This window comes from Protopterus annectens, chromosome 5.part1 (genome assembly GCF_019279795.1).
Source record: "Protopterus annectens isolate FY-2018-M chromosome 5.part1, PAN1.0, whole genome shotgun sequence".
Classification (NCBI taxonomy): Eukaryota; Metazoa; Chordata; order Ceratodontiformes; family Protopteridae; genus Protopterus; species Protopterus annectens.
In genome coordinates, this window is record NC_056736.1 from 369,891,370 (window position 1) to 369,915,512 (window position 24,143).

The 24,143-nt window shown below is 42.1% G+C and overlaps 1 protein-coding gene across 4 annotated transcripts in view; it reads right to left on the reverse strand.

Moving 5' to 3' along the window:
- STIM1 (stromal interaction molecule 1) overlaps window positions 1–24,143 on the reverse strand; it is a 2,200,738-nt gene that overhangs the window by 262,565 nt on the left and 1,914,030 nt on the right. The window lies entirely within an intron of this gene.

The window sequence follows — 24,143 nt, forward strand, 5'->3', positions numbered from 1 at the left end:
TATTAAATGATTGAACAATATATATGTGTTTGGCACATGGACGTATCCGGACGGAACAAAGGTGGGAGTATGGTACCTGTGGTGCCTGTAACAAAAGTGTGGACAAGGATAAATGCATGCGTGAGAACTATACAAGGCTATAACAACTGAGGATATATAGTGTGTGGCTAACAGATGGAAAGTGTTGGTAAGGACTACCGCAGAGTTCTATTCTTAAGATAGGGTTTCAGTGAAACAGTGTCATTGAGGCCCAGACTTCTATGGGCTCCAAGTCTCAATATCCAACGTAGCTCAACCTCTTCAGTCCTGGTGCATATATCTCCCATACGTATGGAAGGTGTTTCAATGTGGAGAACTTGAAACAAAAAACGATGATCTGTTCCACAGTCAAGCATGTGTTTTGCCAGGGCGCTGCTGGAATCCTGTCTGTTAAGGCAATAATAATGATCCCTAATTCGCTCTCTCAATGAGCGATTCGATTTACCAACATAGAATTGAAAGCAAGTGTTGCAATGGGCCACATAAACTATATTACGGCTCATGCAGGTTGCATTCATGCGTAGCTCCCATAGTCTTCCACTTACAGGGTGTTTAAAGTAATGTGACTCATCAACATATGGGCATTGTGGACATTTGCCACATTTGGAAGTTCTTTCAAGGCCCGTGGACACTATTGTGGGAGAATTGTTGTAACACAGCATTTGTTTTAAGCTAGACATATTGCTATATGAATAGCTTGGTGTTGGTCCAACTATTGCCTTAACACTGTCATCACAACATAAAATGTCCCAATGGTTAGAGATAACCTGCTTAAATTTACCAACATTGGTACTATATGGTATGACAATGCGCTCTGTGTCCTTCTCTTTGGGAGCTTTAACATCGATATCCTGATTCGCTGAAAAATATGGTCTTGCCCTACTCATTCGGAGTTGGTCCATGTCCGAGTATACACTCTGTATCTCTCTGCTGGAAGAGCCACGCCCTTCAAGTCCTGTTTGCAGAGTTGTCAATTCCTTCCTGAAGTGTGTGTCTGTACTTGATAGTCTGGACATACGCATGGCCTGTCCCTTGACCACATTTTTAAAAATTTGGGGATTGTGCATACTTTGTCTATGTAGAAAGGATGCTTTATAGCATGACTTTCTATGTATGCATGTATCCAGATTCCCTTCTATCTTGGTTATGTGCACATCTAGGAAATCTACTTCATCCTTGGAATAATTGATAGTAAATCTTATGAAATCTGTAGCTCTGTTCAATCTGGAGTGAAATTCCAACAAATTCTCCACTGAGTCATTCCACAGAAAGAAAAGATCATCTACGAATCTTTGATAAAACATGACATTCTGATTGCTGGTAATAAACTTGGTTTCATACTCTGCCATGACCAGGTTGGCGTAGCTGTTGGCACAGCTTGTACCCATTGCTACGCCGCTGGTTTGTTGGTAACAGGTATTATGGAAGAGAAAGACATTGTTGTCTAGTACCATTTCTATGAGAAGACAGAGAAAATCCACCCTACTGTTGGAAAAACTTGTTGTACTAAGCAAAAAGGATTTCACATATTCTAATCCCTGTTCATTGGGAATACAAGTGAACAAGGACGATACATCCATTGTTACCAACAACATCTGATCTATATTATCCAACTCTTGTGTTTTGAGAAAGAGATTTCTAAGAAATTGCTCTGTATCACGTAGAACTGGTGGATAGCTGGCTAAACATTTCTTGAGTTGATTGTCCAGATATATAGATATCGGCTCCGTTAGCCAGCCAGCTCCAGACACAATGGGTCTGAACTCAGGTGTCCAGGGGTTCTTGTGGATCTTGGGGAGGCCACTTATGGTGGGAATGAGTGGAAATTCTACTTTGAAATAGGATAAAAGATCATCATCTAATAACCCCAATTTATGGCTCTCATCTAATGTATTGAACAGTCTATTCTGAATATCACAGATGTAGTCCAATGTGATCTCTCTGTAAGATCCACACGCTAAATGCTCAATCATCTTACCAGAATAGTAGTCACTATCCAGTACAACAACCGGACCACCTTTGTCCGCTGCCCTCAAAGTGATATCTTTGTTTTGTTTAAGTTTGTTAAGAGCAAATTTCTCTTCAGATGTTAAGTTGTTCAATCTACTGCTGTTATACTCCAATTCCTTATATAATTCTGTTTCCACAACCTTCACGAAAGTATCGATGTTGGGTTGAAAATGAGGTGTAAATGTACTCCTCTTTTTGTAAATACTCTGTGCCTTTGTCTCATCCTTAGTGCAATCAGATCCATACATGATCCGCAGAGAAATTCTTCTGGCGAACAATCTAACAGAGAGAAGTGCTTGACTTAGATCCATAGAAGAAGTAGGTATGAAGGAGAGTCCTTTATTCAGCACATAAATTTCATCTTTTGTCAAATTGTATCTAGATATATTGTGCACCAAGGATGATGGCATGTCATTACTTCCTAATTCATTACCATTAGGTCTTAGGTTGCAGGGTTCCAATATTTCTGCAGAGTCCGCTGTTGTTGCGGAGGTTCCTTCCTTTTCGCTGCATGTCCGCTGTCGAAATCTAACGAACGTTTCCTGTTCGCTCTGATAGGAAGCGGAAAATCCGTATGATTCTGCCCCTCCAGTTGAATTTTTCTCCTCACAACTCCTGCCAAAGTATTGTTTGTTGTGTCAGTCGGCCTAGCTTTTTCCATAGATTCCATAACTGTATTGGTTATTTCATCGCTAGGGGTTGCATATACTGACCCATTGCCATCTGGTGATGTGATACGATTGGAGGCTGTTGCCTCATTGATGTTGTGATCTGTGTTGAGTCGAGCATTCTCCATGTCAGAGCCATGTTCTGTAGATAATGAGACATCTTCACGTTCTACCGTTCTATGTTTCATATGGGCATTGGTTGTTCTCATCATATTTTGTGTCGTAACATCATTATCCATATCATGTGCTATATCATTGTCTCGTACACTAGGCCTTCTCCTATTATGTAAGTAACCTGCAGCATTCGTATTGTTCTCTGCACCCCTCCCTACCTCAGGTGCAGCCCTTTGACCATTGACAAAAGTTTTAGGCCAAACAAAGACATTGTTATGAGAAAAGTCATATGAATCTCTGGCCAGTTTCCTCCTTTTGTTATTTAAGATATTCTTTTCATATCTACCTAGTTTCTCCATGGTTTCTTGTAAGTAACCCTCTATTTCATCTACCCCACACTGTTCCATGAGCTTACGTTGTAATTCTAAAATGTTATCTATTGCAGTTTTTTCAACTGGTTTAAAAAAGTCAATTAAAAGTTTAATATATTCATAGCTTGCTCTTATATTGATTTGTTGCCATGCGGCCAAAAGTCTGGGATAAGTATTCCCATACGTGGGCATTGTGAGAATACGCAACCCTCGTGGAATCACCTTATTAGTAAGACAAGCTTCCATATGGAAGCGTTGTGCTGTGAGTCGTTTGACTCTATATAATTCATTTTCAAATTCCTTCTTTGTTTCTCTAATAAGACGTTCATTACGTACCTCAACATTAATGTCCATGCTCTCGGTCGACTCACTGACTTGCATCAAGGGATTGAAAGTATCCTCCAAGAAGTGTAACAGTCGCACATTAACGGCTTCTCGGGCCCTATCTGTCGATGTCTTGTCCATGGCAGCTCCTTCCATATCGCAGTACGAATGTAAGCAAAACACCCAAGCGATAAACCAGAAATGGAAATAAGAACAAATCCCAACGTTGCACCCGATCACTTATCTCCAGTTGGGGCCACCATTCAACTGGCAAGTGTACTTGTAAAAAACAGCTGTGTCCAAACGTGAAAAGTAAGGACTGTTCACAACACACAATTCCAATGCGTACGTTGGCGCTGTATGATTTTAATCCAAAATGTTGAATACCAGGTAAAAAAGCCAAGAATGTGCGAATCACAAAGTTATAAAAAAGAGAGAAACTTTTATTTTCGTAAGCGCTTTCACGGTGCGATCCACCGCTTCATCAGACAAGGACCAAACAAGTTCTTTAATTTAAATATCAGTTAACAAACGAGCACATGATCCCACAAACCTATCATATAAAACCAAAATCTTGTTTTAAACGCAAGATTTAAAAATAGTCTCCTGCTAATGACGCTCCAAACATGGCGTCCACCTCTCGCCTACGTACACAGTAAATTTAGTTGCCATAGCAACTAGAGTCAAAAACATTAAAACATTAAATATATAAGTAATCTAAACATTTGTTAAAATTGTTAAAAACATTTGTATAATCTCTGATATGCTGTCATAGATTCCTTGACAGAAAATCAACTGTCCAAATCAAAAACGTTTCGCAAAGCACTTCATAGCAACATTGCGTCAAAACATCTAAAAACATACATATAAACAGCAGTTGTAAGGCATTCCGGGTTCCTACATATAACCGCCTGAACAACAAACATACGATAATAGTCATTCTTCCAAAATATACTGTGCATGGAATCAACAAACCCCCAACCCTATACAGGGAAAAAAGTCAGAAATATAGCGATGTTCCTCTAGGAAAATATGTTGAATAATCTAGCACTATACAGTAAAAGCGCATGCTCATTAATAAATTACTGTATCAAAGCGCTCAATAATACTTAAGCCCCGTGTAATTTAACATCAAAAATCAGCTATCCATTCCAGGAACACTACAGTAGAAACGGACTATATCCTTAGGCATGCATGGACACGTCCCGGGACACAAAATTCATGATTTTGAACATATCAACCCCTGACCGCTATATGCAAAAAACTGTTGCAATATAGTAGTACAACTTTATTCCACCAAAATACACCGGGAGAAAGCGCTTGTGGTGTATTTTGGTGGAATAAAGTTGTTCGTGGATTTTATTTTGGCAGTGCATTTGTACTCTTTTGCATTAAGTAACAAGTTGTATTCTGACAGCACTTTATTGAACATTTTTTTGAGCATCTACTGACTCTGGGCTGGTTGCGGTCAGCCGCATTTTACATTTTCTTCGTGCTTTGAGGTACAGGTTTTTTACATACAACTCTTCTTCTATTTCATGTGAATTTTCAGATTATAGTTTGCTGCAGTCATTACTCTCCAGCATTTCATTTACTTTTTGCCATGCTAGATACAGTGATGTAATTCTATCAGTTCTTCCTATGATGGTGCTCATTTCCAACTGCAATACTGTTGATGTAATACTTCTGAATTGCTTGAAGGTAGGAGAAGACTCAGATTTCATTGTTATTTTCTTTCTTGCAGTAGCCAAAAGGGTCCATAAAATTTTACATTTCATTCTTGGAACACAGTCAAGTACAGGGCCATTAAACAGAATCAAAGATTTAGACAACTGAAATTTATCACTGAATACCGCTTGCAAAAAGTAACTAATTTTGTCCCACTATGGTTTGATTAATTGGCATTCGTAAAACGTGTAGGCAGTCTGCTTTTATTTTTAACTTATATCTCCAACAACCAATTTTTTTTAACATTGGTTCCATTTTGCATGGTGCTAAATAGGCTCTATGTATAAACTGCCATGTAAAAAGTTTCCAGTGCAGTGAGAAAGAGGTTTGTTTTATGGAGAGAAGGATAAGTTTTTTGTGTTTTGTTCTACAGTAATACCACAAGTTTCCTTTATGGTAGATTTTTATTTTTTTGTTTTATAAACAGATGATAGGTGTCCTTTTCTGGTAATAGTTTGGTTTATTGTTAATATTAGCCATTCTATGGATTTATGTACTTCCTGCCTAGCCGTGGGTTGCATAGACTTTTGTTTGTTTAGTATAAATTGTCTTAAGTCCTGTACCTGTAGCCAAAAAATTATCCAAATCAAATTTCCTTTTAATTTGATCTATTGTCAATACTTTCCTGGAGTCTATCAATTGATACTAGTATATCAACCCTTTATTCTTAAGGGCTTTGATTGTTTCCATACTGACGGTTATGATGTTGCTTTGGGTGTAACCCTTGTTTTTGAAGTATGCTCTTTTGGATGGAAGATTCGGAACTGGATCACATATTTAAATTGTTGGAAATTACGTTTTTATAACTAAATGAAGGTCAAAATCTCTGACCTACTGGGAACAGCAAAGGTGTTTATATTTATTCACATGGTGGGAGGGGGGGGGGGGGTTGTCTTCCCAAATAAAAAAACCTGTTTATAGTATATATGTTGTTAAGGTGGTTTTCTATCAAATGTGCTTTCAGTCAAATGAATTTTCAATCAAATGAGAAGACACTAAACTACTGAGTCAACTGAGTGTTTGTTAATTGAGTACTATGCTGGAAAGCATAAAGCATGACTGGTGACAATTCAAGGACTATTGGCTGGATATGTAAAGACATCTGGAAATAAATGCAGTTGAAGACTGTAAATTTTTGAATGAACATACCGTCAAGAGGCCAGTCAAACAGGAGACTTGTTGAGATTTGTGAAAAGGCATACAAGTTTGCTGGGTATATGAAAAAAAATTGGAATATGGTCTAGAGAAAAAAAAACGAAGCCTGGTTGGCATGTTAGAAGAACAATGGCTGGGTTAATTTCACTATGTTAAAACTAAGATAGGTTTATAGGTGGTTACTGAGCTATTGACCTGAAGGTCTTTATAAGCCTAGCCATGTGAACCCAATATAATACTAGAGAAATCTAATATAAAGGATCCTGCCTAAACTAAAGATCTTAGAAATGACTGCCCATATCTAGGAGGATCACAGGTGAAATTCTCTGGCAGGAATTTATGGTTTTCCATCCAGTCATTTAGGCTACACTTAAACAATGTCATAGAGGCACTTTGTTTGATATGAATTGGTAGCCCATTCTAGAGGAGTGGCAACCCCTGAGAAGCATATTTGCCTCTCCAGCAGGTTCTATTTATGCCGCAGGCCAGGTTAAGGTCCTTGGAGTGGGTGACCCTTGTCCCATTTGACTTGCAGATGTGCAGCATTTCCATTAGGTTTGGATCCAAGATTGCTCTGTAGACCAGGCACAAGTCTCCTCTAAGTAGTCTGTATACTACTGAGTACAATGACAGTGACATCAGTCTGTCCATTCCTGGTGGATTAGACACAGAGAAAGTTGCGGCTTGTGGTTCTCGACCACTACAGGATTTGAACAGTCAAGATAAGTTTGCCAGTACATCCAGGACTTGCATGCATGCAGTAATAAATGGAGTGTCTAATTGAATTGGAGATGATAGTGATCAATCATCTGGCATACAACCACCGGATGTAGATTTGGATTCTTGGTTATGTTCCAAAGTGCTGGTTTTTGCTGACAATGTTCCACAAACTTTTTCTACTATCCATGGTGTTCTCAAAGACTTTGAAAAGAATTTGTATAAAATACGTAACCTGCAGTTGGGAGAACCCATTTTAAGGAATGTATTCATCTCAATATGGTCCTGAAAGGGTTGAGAGCATGGAAGTGCACCAATGAAGTGGAGGAAAATTCAGCATTGCTCCAGAACATAGTAAAATTGTACAACGAAACAGGTACTGCTCGATTAAAATTAATTAAAGAAAGTGAGTGTAAGATTGCAGCACTTGCTATGGAACTTAGTTTGGCTGATGACCAGATCAGGACAGATCTTTCATTTGCGACCTTTAAACAGTTTCTTGAGACTTTTAGTAATGTGGATGTAGCAACTGTAAACAATAACACCTCCACAACCAGAATCAACAAACCAAACAAAAAAGAGAGTACCTTAGACTGGATACTTATAAATAGACAGGAGCAAGCTTATAAGGTAGGCACTCTCCCAGATGATTTAAGTGATCATACTTTGACCTACATCATAAGACAAAAATATGATCTGCCTAAACCCTCCACTTTTAGGATTGCACGGTCCAATAAACACTTTAGCCCAGAATCATTCCAAAATGAACTTAGTGCCTGTAACTGGAACCCTTTAAAAGCTCTACCACTTGAAGAGGCTATAAAATATCTAAACTCTACGTTTTTATCCATCCTTGATAAACATGCACCTAAACGGTCTATCCGAATGAAATCCAAACCAGCTCCCTGGCTTTCTAAAGAAACCAGACAGAAAATTTTACTGAGGAATAAATCTTGGGCTAAGTGGAGGGCTAACAAAAATATCTCCGATCAACAAAACTTTAGGCAACTGAGAAATAGTACAAAAAAGGCAATACTTATGGATAAAAAGAACTATTACTGTAAACTACAGCAAACTCATCAGAACAATCCCCAAAAATTTTGGTCCAGTATAAACAAACTCTTTTCCCCAGGACACTCTCACACACCTACCCCTCTTGAGGCTGATCCTAATACCCCCCCTTCAAACTGCCAATATTTTTAAAACTTTCTTCACAGAGACCATTCAATCACTAGCCAGTCAACTAATCCCAGACAACTCAAGCCTTCTCACCACCGTATCAGCTTTTCTACCAACATTTAAACTGCAACCCATCTCTACTACTCTCATCTGTAAACTCATCCAAAAACTTAAGCCTTGTACTCCTTCTGCTGACCAAATACTATCAGAATACTTGCAAAAAGCAGCTAAGGTAATTGCATACCCTGTATCCATCCTCATTAACAGAACCATTAAGGAAGGAACCATTCCAGATATTTGGAAAATCTCCCATATTATTCCCCTTCATAAAGGTGGCAATTCAAATGATTACTCTAACTACAGGCCAATAGCGCTACTATCTCCTTTAGCTAAAATAATGGAAAAATGCATTCATCAACAACTACTACATTTATCTCAACATAACATAATAGCAAACTGCCAACATGGCTTTAGGCCATCACACAGTACCACAACTGCCCTACTATCTTTTATAGATACCATCAATAGAAACCGCAATAACAATAACCTCTCATCTGCTCTCTTTATTGAACTCTCAAAAGCTTTTGACATGGTCAACCATGCTCTTCTCATCAACATTCTAGAATCCCTTTCCTTTGACTGTCAGACTATTAAATGGTTCAGGTCCTACCTTAGCAATAGGCAACAAGCAGTTCTCTGGCAAAACAACATATCATCCCTTCAGCCAGTTACCCTCGGAGTCTCTCAAGGCTCTATTCTAGGACCACTTCTCTTTTCACTATTTATCAATGACCTCCACATAGCAATCCCTCAAGCCACCTGCATACAATACGCAGATGATTCTATGCTAGTATGCTCAGCAAACTCCCCTTCAGGACTACATTCTCTAACCCATAATGTATTTAACATAGTAGAAACATGGTTTACAAATAGATGCCTCCTTCTCAATGCTAAAAAAACTAAGCTCCTTCTCTTTACACCCACCAACAAATCCTCGCCCATACATTTCTCAGTTTTTTCCAATAATGGCACTATTATACTTCCTGACACAACCACTAAACTCTTAGGAATAACTATTGACAATAACCTTACTTTTGACAGCCATATAAATAACACTATCAAAACTGTCAACAGAAAAATAGGCTCCTTATATAGGATCAAACCTTCCTATAGCTAGAACCACAATTGCTCACTCCCACTTCATCTCAATGCTTCTGTATGCCTCACCCATATATACTAACCTAAAGAAAAATAATCTTACCAAACTGACAAATTCCTATAACAACATTGCCAGATTTGCCACTGGCAATCCCTTTAGAACCCACCACTGTCTGAATCTAAGGCAACTAGGCTGGCTTGAACTTCAAAACCAACTGATAGTATCCCAACTCACCATTCCCCACAAGATCTTCTACCAACCCAACAGCACTCCTATACTTTCCAATCTCATCCTCCCTTACAAAAATCTGAATTCCCTGCGCTCTTCTAAGAAACTGCTTGCTTGCATATGCAAGTCTAACAACCTGGCTGGAGACTCTCTTTTTTCTAACACAGTGGGAAAAAACTGGAACCTACTGTCAAATGAACTAACTTTTAGTTATGTACTTACCATAACTTTAGATGTTTGGGATCCATCTCGCCTACATTCTGTACTGATGGGTTCGGAGCCGATCCTCGGCTCCGACTCGGCACGCTATACTATAGAGCGAAGTCTCTTATTGGCTGAGCTATTCTACATCCCAGGATGCACCACCACAGCTTCCCCAGATCTTGTTTGTCCGCACACATGCACACAGACTGTTGATATAATATTGCCAGGTGTTTCAAGATGAAACGGCTAAACTTGAACCGTCCGGTCTCTTCTGATCTCCAAGGCAGGGGGAAGGAGGGTGGGTTATTAGGAATGTAGGCGAGATGGATCCCAAACATCTAAAGTTATGGTAAGTACATAACTAAAAGATGTTATGTGATCCTATCTCGCCTACATTCTGTACTGATGGGACAGCGTCCCTAGCACCTGATTCCTGGGTGGCTCACTGGAAAACACTCCTGAGAACTGTGGAACCGAAGGAAGCTCGCCCCCGAGATGCCACGTCCAATTTGTAATGAGAAATAAATGTGTGAGGAGAGGACCAGGTAGCCGTAGCACAAATGTCACTAATGGCAAGCTTAGAATGAAAGGCTGTCGAAGTAGCCATAGCCCTTGTAGAATGAGCTTTCACTGTGTTTGTAAGTTCTTTATTAGAAAGGAAGTAAGTATGGCTGATACAGTCCCTGATCCACTTGGCAATAGTGACCTTCGTGACGGCTTTGCCCAATTTATTGTCCGAAAAGGACACAAACAACTGATCTGTTTTCCGTGTTTGGTGCGTCCTATCTAAATAGAAACGCAATTGCCTGTGAACATCCAATGAGTGGAAGATGTATTCCGCTCTGTCTGAGTAGTTTGGGAAGAAAACTGGAAGTTCCAATGACTGTTGAAGACAAAAACTAGAACAAACCTTGGGAACAAAGGATGGATTGGGCCTGAGGGATACTCTATCCTTGTGAAAAAACAGGTACGGTGGTTTGACACATAGGGCTTGAAGTTCCGAAACTCTTCTGGCTGATGTAATTGCCACCAAAAAAGCAGTCTTCCAAGAAAGAAATTTCAAGTCACAAGTTGCTGCCGGTTCGAAGGGGGAAGAGATCAAAGCACCTAACACGAAATTAAGATCCCACGGTGGAACGGGATGAGAAATCAGAGGTCGTAGCAGCCCAGCACCTTTCATGAAGGCTTTACACAACTTATTGCTCATCAAAGGTGGGTCTATACTTTCATGAAAATTAGAAATAGCTGCCAATTGAACCTTGATGGTAGAGACCGAAGAACCTTGATTGAATAAAGAAGCTAAAAACTTCAAAACTTCTGGCACCGGGGCAGTAATGGGATCTAATCCCCGGAGTTGGGCCCAAATAGCGAATCTCTTCCATTTGCTGTTATACATTTTTTTAGTCGAAGTCTTGAGGGCCGAGGACAAGATATGTAGGACTTCCAAGTCCAAAACACGGTTCCTGACTATGGTCGGAAGTGGAGGAGCCAAGCTGTTAACCTCAACGAGTGAAGGGACTGATGAAACTGTCCCGACTGGTGGATCAAGAGGTCTGGAACCTGGTCCAGGAACCATGGACCGTCCAGTGCGTATTTCCAAAGAAAGGGCAGCCAGACTTGACGAGGCCAGTATGGGGCAACTAAAATCATCTTGCTCTGCAAATGAATCGCCTTCTGGATCACCCTGGGAAGAAGGGGAACTGGTGGAAAGGCGTACAGTAGGCCGGTGGGCCAAGCTTGGACTAGGGTGTCCTTGGGAAACTCCCCCGGAACTGGGGTGAGAGAGAAGAACTGTTGACATTTCGTGTTGGGAGGAGTTGCAAAGAGGTCCCCATCTTCTGAAAATCTGAGTTGCCACTCTGTCGTTCAGTGACCACTCGTGCGGGGAGAGAATAGTTCTGCTCAGTCTGTCGGCTATCACATTGGATCTCCCCGGAATGTGTGTTGCTACCAAGAAACGGTTGGTTGCAATCGCCCAATCCCATACTTTCATGGCCTCTCTGCAAAGAGGGTAGGACCTGGTCCCTCCCTGCTTGTTCAGGTACCAGACTACTGACATGTTGTCGGACTGAATGGCAATCATGCCCTGGGGGAGGAAACTGTGTAGTGCTTGTAGTGATAGAAGCACCACCCTCATTTCCAGTATGTTGATGTGGAGGGAACTCTCGTCAGGGTGCCACTTGCCTTGGACTGACCTGCCCAGGTAATGTCCCCCCCCACCCCGTCTGGGAGGTGTCCGTAGTCAAAGTAGCCACTGGAGGTGGAGGAACGAAGGGTCGCCCCTGATCCAGGTTGGAGGAAATAAGCCACCAACGGAGGTCCCGTTTGCACGTCTCCGTGATCAGAATGAGGTGACTGAGAGGGAGATCCTGATAAGACCACTGGACTGACAGGAGCCACTGGAGAATCCTCATATGCAATCTTGCTAAGGGAACTAGGAGAACAGTAGCCGAAATGGAACCCAACAGTTGTAGGACCATCCTGGCTGGGGCTCGGCGTTTTGAGGAGCAATGCTGGAACTTGAGACTGTAATATTTCTATCCTCTCTGTAGGAAGATAGACCCGCATTTGCTTTGAGTCTATCTCTACTCCGATAAACCGTATGCACTGAGATGGCAGCAACACAGACTTTTCCCAATTGAAGGTGATTCCTAGGGAGTTGCCTAGAAATATAGTGGCTGCTAGGTTCTGTAAGAGTAGACGCCTGGAGGTGGCAGTTAGGAGCCAGTCGTCTAGGTATGGAAACACCTGGAATCCTAGACTTCTCAGGTGAGCAGTCACCACCGCCAAACATTTGGTGAACACCCTGGGGGCTGTGGTGAGACCAAAGGGCAGTGCACGGAACTGGAAATGACCGTCTCCCAGGCTGAAGCGCAAGTGTCTTCTGGACGCCTGATCTATCAGGATATGATAATAGGCGTCCTGGAGATCTATGGAGCACATCCAAACACCTTCCTCCAGCAGCGGGAGAATGGATTGTAAGGTGACCATCCGGAACTTGGACTTCTTGACAGAACGGTTGAGTTTGCTGAGATCCAAGATGGGCCTCATGTCCCCGGTCTTTTTTGGCACCAAAAAGAATCTTGAGTAAGTCCCTAATCCAGTCTGGTCTTCGGGGACTGGTTGGATGACTCCTTTTTGAAGCATCTTTGAGATTTCGATGGCTGCGAGATCCCGTTGACTGGGTGGTGGGTCCAGGATTTTCCGGGATGGTGGGGGGGGGCTGCGAAAAAGGGATGGTGTAACCTCCGGCAATGATTCGGAGCACCCATCGGTCCTGAGTGATATACTCCCAGGCCCTTAGGTGCCTCGAAAAACGACCCCCGACTGGTTCCGGAGCAGCGCAGTCGGGCAATCCTTCAGGGATGCTGGAAGGTTGAGGAGCCACGAAAGGACTCACGGTCTCCAGTGTTGCGGGGGCCTCTGCCACCTCTGGGACGGCGTCTTCCTGAAAAATTTCCCCCTCCTCTGCCTCTAGAAGGGGAATCATCCTGCTGTGAGGGGTAAGTCTTTTGGGATTTATGGAACCACATTTTCCCCCCTCTTCTAGCCTTGGGATAAGGCCGGAAGGGAGTGGAAAAGCGTGCCCCTACGGCAGTCAAAGTCTTACCCTCTTGTTCACAGCGGGTCAAGGTATCCTTTACCTTGGGTCCAAACAAAGAGGACCCATCAAAGGGAGCATCGGCAAAGGAAGACTTGAAGGCCTCCGCAAAGTGACACAGGCGAAGCCAGGCTTGTCTCCGTAGAGCAACACCTGTTCCCGCTGCTCTACTCGCCCCCTCGGCTGCATACGAAATGAGCCTCATGGACGAGTTCGATAATGATGATAAGGTAGCCAGCTGAGAGCTAACAGTCTGGGCCAACTGCTCAGGTAGGTTGCCAGAGAGGGTATCTGAAAGTTCCTTGACCAGATCCCTCTGAAGTCTGGTGAAGTGCGTCAGATAATTTAGAGACCTTAAAGTAAAGGCTGCTGAAGTAAGGGTGCGCTTCCCATACTGATCCATGCTCCTAGACTCTTTATTAGGAGGATGGACGGACGTAGACGCCTCTGCCACATCTTGTTGGGTAGCAGATGCCACCACCAGGGCATCTACAGCCACACCTTTAGAGAGGAATTCCTTTTCGGGGGGGGGGGGGGGCCTGAAAGAAATTTATTAGGGTGAGCTGGCACCGGTTCCACAGAATCCGGGTGCTCTCACGCCCTTCGAGAGATGAAATCCAGAAGCTCATCGAAGGGCGGAGACACCCAGGAGGCGGAGGGCTGAGCCCCGAAGGCCTTGAGGAATACCGACTCCTCAGCAGAAAGGGGTTTGGACTGCCAGTCGCCTCGTTGCTTCAGGATTTCTAAGATGTCCGCAAAGGAGACATCATCCGAGGACGACTTGGGGGACCCCTCTGCATCATCAAGGTCGGTGTCCGAGGTGAGAGACTCGTCCGGGGAGTCGACGTGCTTCCTCTTGCACGGTCTCTTCCTGGGAGGTTCCTCCGAAGAAGCCTCGGAAGGACCTCCAGGAAGGGGGGAACCCCCAATGGGGGAGACCTCAGGCCCCAGGGCTCCGCTGTCTTGAGACAGGGGGACTACAAAGGAACCAGTCTCCGTGCCAAGGGACGGTGCCGGAGAGATGGTGGAGGTAGCCAAGGAAGATTTGGCCAAAGCACTCCTCATGGCCCTGAAGGCCGGACCCCCCCCCCCCCCGAGTCCTGGGAAGGTCCGACCCCCGAGGCCACAACAGTAGACGGCACCCCCACAGCCGACGCACCGAGAGGGAGGCTCGGAACCGAAACCATCGGTCCTGAAGCGTCACCCTCGGGGCCGACCGAGGAGGTCCGTGTACCGAACTCCGACCCGAAGGTCGGGGTTGGAGTAAGGGACGGAGCCGACCCGAGAACCTCCACAGGCTCCACCAGCACCGACTCCAACGGTGCCGAGGCTGTTGGAGGAGGAACCAAGACAACAGGGTGGACAATCGGCTCCGAAGCTGACTGGGCTGGAGCCGAGACTAACTTTTGGAAGACTGGAGACTGAAACAGCCTTTGAAGCACCCTGTCTATATCTGAATCGGACATCCTCGAAGACCGAGAAGAGACCGATCAGGCCCGAGTTGACTTCTCCGCCGGTTCCGAAAGACTGGGGGACCAGCTCCGAATAGTCTCAAGTAGTATCGGCGCCGAGGGAGATTCCACCAGCACAGTAATTTCCCTCTGAGCCGACGGGGACTTCGGCGCCGAGGTAGAAGAGTCTGAGCGAGCGACCTTTCTCGGCTCCGAAACCAATGGAGCCGGAGAAGGTGACCCACCTCTCGATGCTAGAGCGCTCGGCTCTGAAGACAGAGGAGTCGAGACTGGAGGCATCGAGGCAGACCTTTCCGACCTCGGCTCCGAAGTCCGTGGAGCCGACTGAGAAGCCTGCCTTGATTTTTTTTGCTGTCAGCTCCAACGGACTGGTCGGAGCCAAAGACTTCTTCTTCCTGGAGGGAGAGGGGGAAGAAGATAAAGCCTCCTCAAAAGAAGGGGTGATAAGCCCCTTCAGTAGAAAATTTAGAAAAAATTCTGACAGAAATTTAGTCAGTAAAGAGTACTTAGCTCAGCCAAGTCGAGACCACGTCTATTGCTGTCAAGCGGCAAACGAGATCTGGGGGAGCTGTGGTGGTGCATCCTGGGATGTAGAATAGCTCAGCCAATAAGAGACTTCGCTCTATAGTATAGCATGCCGAGTCGGAGCCGAGGATCGGCTCCGAACCCATCAGTACAGAATGTAGGCGAGATAGGATCACATAACATCATTACTTTCTTCCTTGCCTCTCTAAACATAACCTCAAAAAACACCTCAAAACATACTGGTTATGCCCCTGCAGCAACCCTGACTAATCATTTGCTTTTTACTAATTATAGCTCCTTTTACTTCTTATTCCTCCTATTCTTACTTAAATTACTAACACTCGTAATGGATTGTTACATGCTAATTCCTTGTAAGATAGACTAACTGATGCTCCTAAATTAATATGCTGATAAACTCTATCTAGTATAAGTATTAAACTTTAATTAGAGAAAATTCCTACTCTATATTATTATTACTTGTACAGCATACTTTTTATTTCAAGGTAGTATTTCGTGTTGTACTTTTATTATAATCCTTTCTGTTAATTTTTAAGTTCTATAATTGCCGGAGCTTTTCTCCCCGGGCCTCTACTGAAAATGGAAATATATCCAGTTAGACTAGCCCGGTTAACAAATGTAAAATAAATAAATAAATAAATAAATAAAAACACAAAATGTGTAAACTGGAAAGAGACATGGTTAAGTATGAGCAGGGCAAAGCTTATTCCTTGTAACGGCATGCTAGAGGAAGTAGAAGTGTTTCATTTACAGACAATATGGATGTGGTTAATGAACATATTGAGAATAAGAAAGAAGGGTTTTTTTTTTTTTTAGAACCCCAAGTCAGATCAGAAAGGATAGCAAATCGTCCATCAACATACAACCGTGGCTCATGGAACAGACCAAAACCCCAACAGAGAAACTTTCACTCCAATCCTAATGGCAGGGGCCGGTGCAGATACAGACACTGAACTTCCGTAAATGCGGGTGCAAGTTAATTGTGGACAATGAAGCAGTTGATATTTTTCAGGTTTTTAATCTTTCCCAGGTGGAGTGGTCAGAAGTATATATGAATATATTCAAAATGGGGCTTACTTTTGTCCCCAATTTTAATACTGATGTTGTGCATGCAATTATCCAATTAAAATTATTTTGTAGGAATTGTAATTTAAAATTATTTTTTTCTGACAGGAATACAACTGAACAAGATGGATACACCCGGGTGCACAGGAAAAGTACCTTTTTACCACCTCCAAATCTCACAGTAGCAATTTTTGAGAGGATTTGCGAAAACAAATGTAGGTTAATCTATAACAGAAATAGAAACATTAGGCCTAACAATTTGGTACCACAACAAAGAGAACTTTTATTTAGTCTTGGCAAAAATAAAAATGTTTGCATTATGAAACTCGACAAGGGAGGGGGAGTGGTAATTACGGACAGTAAGGATTATTCTCTGAAGATGTTTCAACTATTAAATCTTGAGCACACACATGCCAAGTTTGATTTTCTTTTGTTGGACATGGTCTTACAGGCAGAAATTCAGCATGAAGTTTGGGATTATTTGAATATTGAGAAGCCAAAATTAGCCTCTATATATCTGGTATCCAAAGATACAAAAAAATGCTCATGACCCACCCTTAAGACCAAGAGAGTCTAAAAGGGCTCCAGGGCGGAGCCCTTGGGTAAATATGTTGATTTTAAATGTAAGAATATTTTACAGTCATAGAAATATATACTAAAAGACTCTTGGAATTTATTAGAAGTTTTGAATTCCTTGGAGTATTATGAGAACATTTCATATATTATGGTAGATGTAGTCGACTTATTCACAATAATTCCTCACCAAGTAGATCTGGAATGGTTCTTCACATACCTATCCCATTCCACCTCTATGTCCTCAAAGGAAGTGCGATCAGTCACTGCCTTATTAAACTTGGTATTAACAACTACCTTCCGTTTGAAGGGGGAATTTTTTCAGCAGGCCTCAGAAGTGGCTATGGGGGCATCTTGTGCCCTATTTACGCCAACATTGTTTTAGCTATGTGGGAGAAGGTAAACGTGTTTACTCCAGAGTTTTTAGCTTTAACACATGGTTATTTGTGATTTTTAGATGGTGTCTTAATTTTGTGGAAAGGTACTAGGATTAGAATGGGAGGACTTTTTTTTAACTTGTGGCAGAATTCCACAAGTTTTTTTTTTTTTAATTTACATACACTTCGATAAAAATTCTATTATTTTAATTTAACCCTTGGCAAAGATTTGGTTAAGGGTTGCTATACTTCTACCATTTATAAAAAATAATATTTTTCTAACACATTCCTACACTTTGAAAGTAGACATCCCTTGTTTCAAAAGAAATCAGTTGTTAAGGGATAAATGGTCAGGTTGTCTAGGCTTATCTTGGATGACACCAAGTTTTTTAATGAGGTTCACCATATTATTGGTTTATTTTTGGATAGGGGATACCCACTGAATTTCCTTATTGAGGTTGTTAAGTACTGGACTGACTGATTTGCACCTATACTAAATGGTATTATATAATATGGTATATATAAAAGGTACTACGACGACCAGTGAGATTATTAAAACTGGAAATAAAACTTTTCCTTTTGTTATTCGATTCAGTAACATTACAAACCAGTATATTTATGTAGTTAGGAAACATTGGGATATTACCTTTAATGATGACATGAAGAAGCATTTAGGTTTATACCCGAAGATTATTTATTTTTGTGGGAAGAACATTAAGGGTATCCTACAGGCTGGTGCAACTAAAGTTAATCGGACTCACAGTTTTATGCAAACATGAGGTTGTTGTAAAATGTGTAGGCATATTCACACTGGCCCTTACACAGTAGTAGTAGCAGTAGTATATCACTATAGAATAACTATTGCTTGCCCAGGGAAGATGAACCGTAACACAACAAATCTTGTTTATTTAGTTATGTGTTCCACACGCAATGCTTATTATGTTGGCAAAACAAAGAGAAGTTTGAGGGATAGGATTAGTGAACATGTTTTATGACATTAAGAAGAACAAAGTAAATTCACTTATTTGTTTAAATTTTTTAAAAAAATTACCTTTTTGTTATAGAGTACTTTTGACCTTTATGTGAGGATATTGAAGCTGTTTTAGATAGTAAGGAACTACAATGGCAAGTCAGGCTGAATACCTCACAAAGCCCTGGCATTAACGAGACAGTGTGAATTTCTAGTATCTTAAAAATTAGAGCAGCCAGTGCATGATTATGAATTTTATGTTATACTGAATTCAATTACAATTGCATTCTTTTTATAGTTACATTAGCCTATTTGGTTTAATATAACTCTTTTGGCTTGGTTAAAATTTATTAGTATTTATATGTGCACAGCATATGTATTTATTTCATCTGTTCTTATATTTATACATTTTATGTACGTATTTTATATACATGTATTTGTATACATAAATTTTAATATTTAATACAGTATATATTTATATACTTACATATATCGATATTTATATTCTACCAGCTACATTTACATTTTTAGCATTAGTGCATGAACTGGATTTTAAAATATTTTTAAACGTTTCTGACAGTTATTTTGCACATTATTAATTATTCATATAATTCACATGTACCTATTAACATCTACGCAAGATCGGTGGGAATTTGTCTTCATTGTCTTTAACGTTGATTTTGACTTTGTTGTGTTTTTATTTAATTAACTAATTAACTGATTAACTAAATGTTTCTTCTGGCGACTGGTTGATTGAGTCACTGCTACTTAAGTGTGCTGTTTTATTACAATCCTTTCACTCTGATGAAGTCTTATTTTAAAGATGAAAGTGCTCAGGATTGCTTTTTTGTTCAATAAAGTTCCCTGGCGGTCAGAAACGCTGCATGGTTGTGTTTCATTTGATTGTTTTGGTTAAGCTTATGGGTCTGTAGTCCCAAGGTCTGCTGTTGTACACCATTTATGAAGGCCACTTTCCATTTAGCAGAGACAAAACCAGAATTCAGGCTGTGGTTGAAGAGAGTACCTAAGGGAGTTGCTAACTCATGTTTTAGAGCATTTAAAACTCAACCTGGGATGCCATCTGTTCCCACAGAGGCTGTGTTTTTGGCATTAGAGAAAGCATTAATGACTTGCTCTTTGGAGATGTAAGTGGCACAGATGCAGAAGGAATGCTTGGTGGGGACGAGGGGGGGGGGGGTGAAATTTTTGCAAACCTGTCTGCTAATAGGTTAGCTATTTTCGCAGGAACAGTGTGCGTGATGCCATCCACAACTAGTTCAGAACATGTCTGGGCCCTACCTTTTAGGTTACGGATATAGCTGAAGAATGCCTTATGGTTATACTATGGTTGTTAATTTTTTTTTTGAAGATACCCTTAGAGGATTTTACAAGTAATCTTGTTTGTTCAAGCAGAGGAGGGTGTTCTTTCAGTGCTGGGACCTCTCTTTTATTCTTAGAGAGCACCTTCTTCCTCTTGTATTTTAACTTATTAATGGAAGATGTCCAACAGGGAGGCTTGTTCTTTCATAAGGATCTTGTTTTAATCCTATCAGGTACAGCTATGTCAATACATTTGTGTAAGTGTTTGCATGGGCATTTGTGTATACTTTAATATAGCTGTCAATGCCATCTGTGGGAATAGGCACTTGGAAATTATTTTTGCCATCCCTTTAGGAAGGTATAATTACCTTTGGTAATTTTTTTTAGTTTGATTTCACCTAAGAGGGGTTCAGGAACTACAGCTACTACAAATGTGACTGATTTGTGATCAGATTTAACCAGTGAGGATCCTATACTTGTGGTGGTGCAACGGTCACCCATGTTGGTGAGGAGTCTATATTAATTAATCACAGGTTCACCTCAGTGAACCTTTCTTCACTGAACTCTAATAATCAAACATTCATTTCAGCAAAGGTTCATATCCGCGGAACAATTACTTAGGAAAAGGAAGCAGTTGGCCTGCAGCACACATTAGCCCTTTTCCCCACTGTAGTACAATCCTTGAGTTGGTATATATAGTTGGGGGGGTGTGGGTGTGCAGCCCTCCACTCTGGTGGGTTTTACATAGTGTGGTGTCTATTCTGGTGTTGTTTTGGTGAAATGCTTAGCTTCCCTATTTACACTTTTTTTACACTTTTTTTTTTTCAATGAGAATGTTCACTGAAATGAACATTCAATGGTTAGGGCTCGATGAAGAAAGGTTCACTGAAGTGAACCTTCAGTGAATTAATACAGACCTATTGGTGAGGATCAGGTCAAGAATATTTGGGCCCCTTGTTGGGTTGCATACTATTTGTTCCAGGGCATTAGTTTTAAAGTCCAGGAACCTTTGTGTGAGCATGATGGTACTTGTAAAATTTTCCCAGTCAATGGAGGGATAAGTTAAAATTGCCCATGACTAGAGTGTTAGGTTGTAATTTGATGGTACTCTGTTTTTAAGAAGAGTACTTAGGATGTGATGAAAATGGTTTGGCTGCCACTGACTTACTATGACAAGTATGGAAAACCAACTGTAATTCTAACTCAGTACGCATTGCAGTATTACAAAGAACAGGTTTGTGGCAGAAGTGACAAACAACCAGGAAAATAGTTTACTGTAGATGAACATCTCACTTACATGGGTCATAACTTCTCTGAGGTAACATTGCAGAAATGCTTGCAGTTGGTTGACTTGATCATGGAATCTAAAATGCAAAAGTTAGAGACTGATTTTTCCTGCTGTACTAAAGGTGGTTTAGGCAAATGGAATATTAGCACTAATTAGTGTATAACAGCTGAAGGCTAAGCTAAATAACTACCTTTGCATGTACCTTTTAGAGAGGATGAGATGGAGTATATGAACCTTTTAGGGAAGAATGAACAAGTTCAATTGAAGTGAAAACTGAGTAAGAGGAGCATCTTAATCAGAATGGAAAAGAAGGTGTGCTGCTGTGCAACATAATGGTAGCACAATAGTTCTAGAGGATAAACATTTCTACATGAACATAATTGGACTGGCAAAATAAATGCCATACTTAATATGACTGGTTAAATAAATGCACTCAGTTGGTAAGAGATATTTCATGGTGTGAAGGCATTAATGAAGGACATGATGAGAAAAAATTCAAGAAGAAGAAAGAAGAGACTGTTTTTATATGCATGGCTAGGGGACACTGGCCTAAGAAGTTAATTTCTACCAGGCTGTAACTGGACTAATTGTCTGCATGTAACTGATGTGAGACCATTTGTGAAGAAATGTCATTAATTAGAAGTTATGTACTCACCATAACGTTCCATCTGAGTAGGTGTATTCATTTGTCTGCAACCTGTGGGTTATGGATCCGATATCGGATCCGAACCGGCATGGTTTACCAGCTATGGATCCAAGCTCTCAGCTCCTCCCCTCACCCATAATGCCCTGCTCTACCCTCATGACCTCAGATCGAGTTTGCCAACAGCAAGAACACCCTGAAAAGGGTAACACACCATATGCAGGAAACTGAAAGGCCAGGGGGATAGGAGGGCGGGATGGTTGCAGACAAATGAATACACCTACTCAGATGGAACGTTATGGTGAGTACATAACTTCTAAATCTGAAGTAGGAGATTCATTTGTCTGCAACCTGTGGGACAGAGTCCCCAGCTACCTGAATCTTGGGTGGCCATCATGGAAGGATATTCCGAGCACCGGAGCCAAAGGATGCTCTACCCTAGATGCAAGATCCAACTTGTAGTGGGAAATAAAAGTATGAGATGAAGCCCACGTGGCTGCTGCACAAATATCATCTAGAGGAATCCTAGCCTTAAAGGCTGCCTAAGTAGAGACTGACCGGGTTGAATGGGCATGGACACCCTCCGGTGCGGGCCTTCCCGAAGCTTGATAAGCCAATAAGATACATTGTGAAATCCAGCGAGATAATGAGACTTTAGAAATTGGTTTGCCCAAATTAAATTTAGCAAAGGAAATGAACAACTGGTCGGATTGCCTATGACCAGCCGTCCTGTTTAGATAAAATCTAAGTTGCCTGTGAACATCTAAGGAGTGAAGCTTGTATTCACCTTTGTTTTCATATTTAGGAAAGAAGACAGGGAGGTTAATGGACTGATTAATGTTTGCTTCAGAAGCTACCTTAGGAAGAAAGGACGGGTTGGTCCTGAGGTAAACACGGTCCGGATGAAAGTCCAAGTAAGGAGGTTTAGCTGATAATGCTTGAAGCTCTGAAACTCTCTTGGCCGAAGTAATGGCTACTAAGAAGGCAGTCTTGAAAGATAAGTATTTCAGATCTACCGTAGCCGCCGGTTCAAAGGGGGGTGCGGTCAAGGCCTGGAGAACTAAGGAAAGGTCCCAAGGAGGAACCGCTTGTTTTACAGGGGGCCTGAGAAGAAAAGTACCTTTAAGGAAAATCTTACACAACTTGGCCGACATCAGAGGATTGGAGTCATGACCAATGTGATAATGGGAAATAGCCGCAAGTTCTACTTTGACCGTGGAACTGCTGGCACCATCATTAAAAAGAGTGGTTAAGAAATCAAGCACCAAAGGGAGAGGAACTGTGAAGGGGTTTAGGCCTTGCCGCTCCGCCCACAACGAGAACCGTTTCCACTTGCTGCGGTAGACTTTCCTAGTGGATGGCTTATGAGCTGCCACCAGGATGGCCTTAACAGGGGACGAAATACCGGGAGTCCTGATCAAGAGTGGAACTGGAGCAGCCAAGCGGTCAGCTTCAGGTTGTCCAGGTTCGGAGGAGATAAGTGGGATGGATGAGATATCAGATCCGGAATGGGATCTAGAATCCAAAGAGGATTCACAGAGTGAGACCTTAGGAAGGGGAACCAGATCTGTCGAGGCCAAAACGGAGCAATGAGAATCATTCTGCACCCCAACCGAGAGGCTTTCTGAAGAACTTGGAGCATCAGAGGCAAGGGGGGATAAGCATAAAGAAGACCGGGTGGCCAAGCATGCACCAGAGCGTCTGCTGGGGAACCTCCGGGAGGAGGTATCAGAGTGAAAAAACTGTCGCACTTGGTGTTTGAGGGAGAGGCAAAAAAATCGCAACAAGGAGTTCCCCACCGTGTGAATATGCGTTCCGCTACCTGAGTATTGAGAGACCACTCGTAAGGGGTGAGAATGGTGCGACTGAGTTTGTCCGCCAGGATGTTGGACCGACCCGGAATATGCGTTGCTATGAGAAAGCGGTTGGTGGAGATTGCCCATTCCCAAACTCTCATGGCTTCTCGACAAAGAGAGTAAGACCTGGTTCCTCCTTGCTTGTTGATATACCAGACAACTGACATGTTGTCCGATTGAATCGCAATTGTTCCCAAGGGAAGAAAGGCCTGAAGTGCTAGCAACGCTAAGAGCACTGCTCTCATCTCTAGATCGTTGATATGCAGTAAGGTCTCTGAATCGTTCCACGTGCCTTGGACGGTCCGGCCTGCAAAATGCCCCCCCCACCCGAGGCGGGAGGCGTCCGTGGTCACCGTGGCGAGAGGGGGAGAGGCACGAAATGGGTGGCCTCCGTGGAGATCTGGAGAGTGTAGCCATCACAGGAGGGACCGCTTGCAATTCTTGCTAATCGCAATGGGATGATGCATAGGAAGAGCAAGATACGACCACTGGACTAGGAGTGTCCATTGGAGGATGCGCATATTGAACCTGGCGAGAGG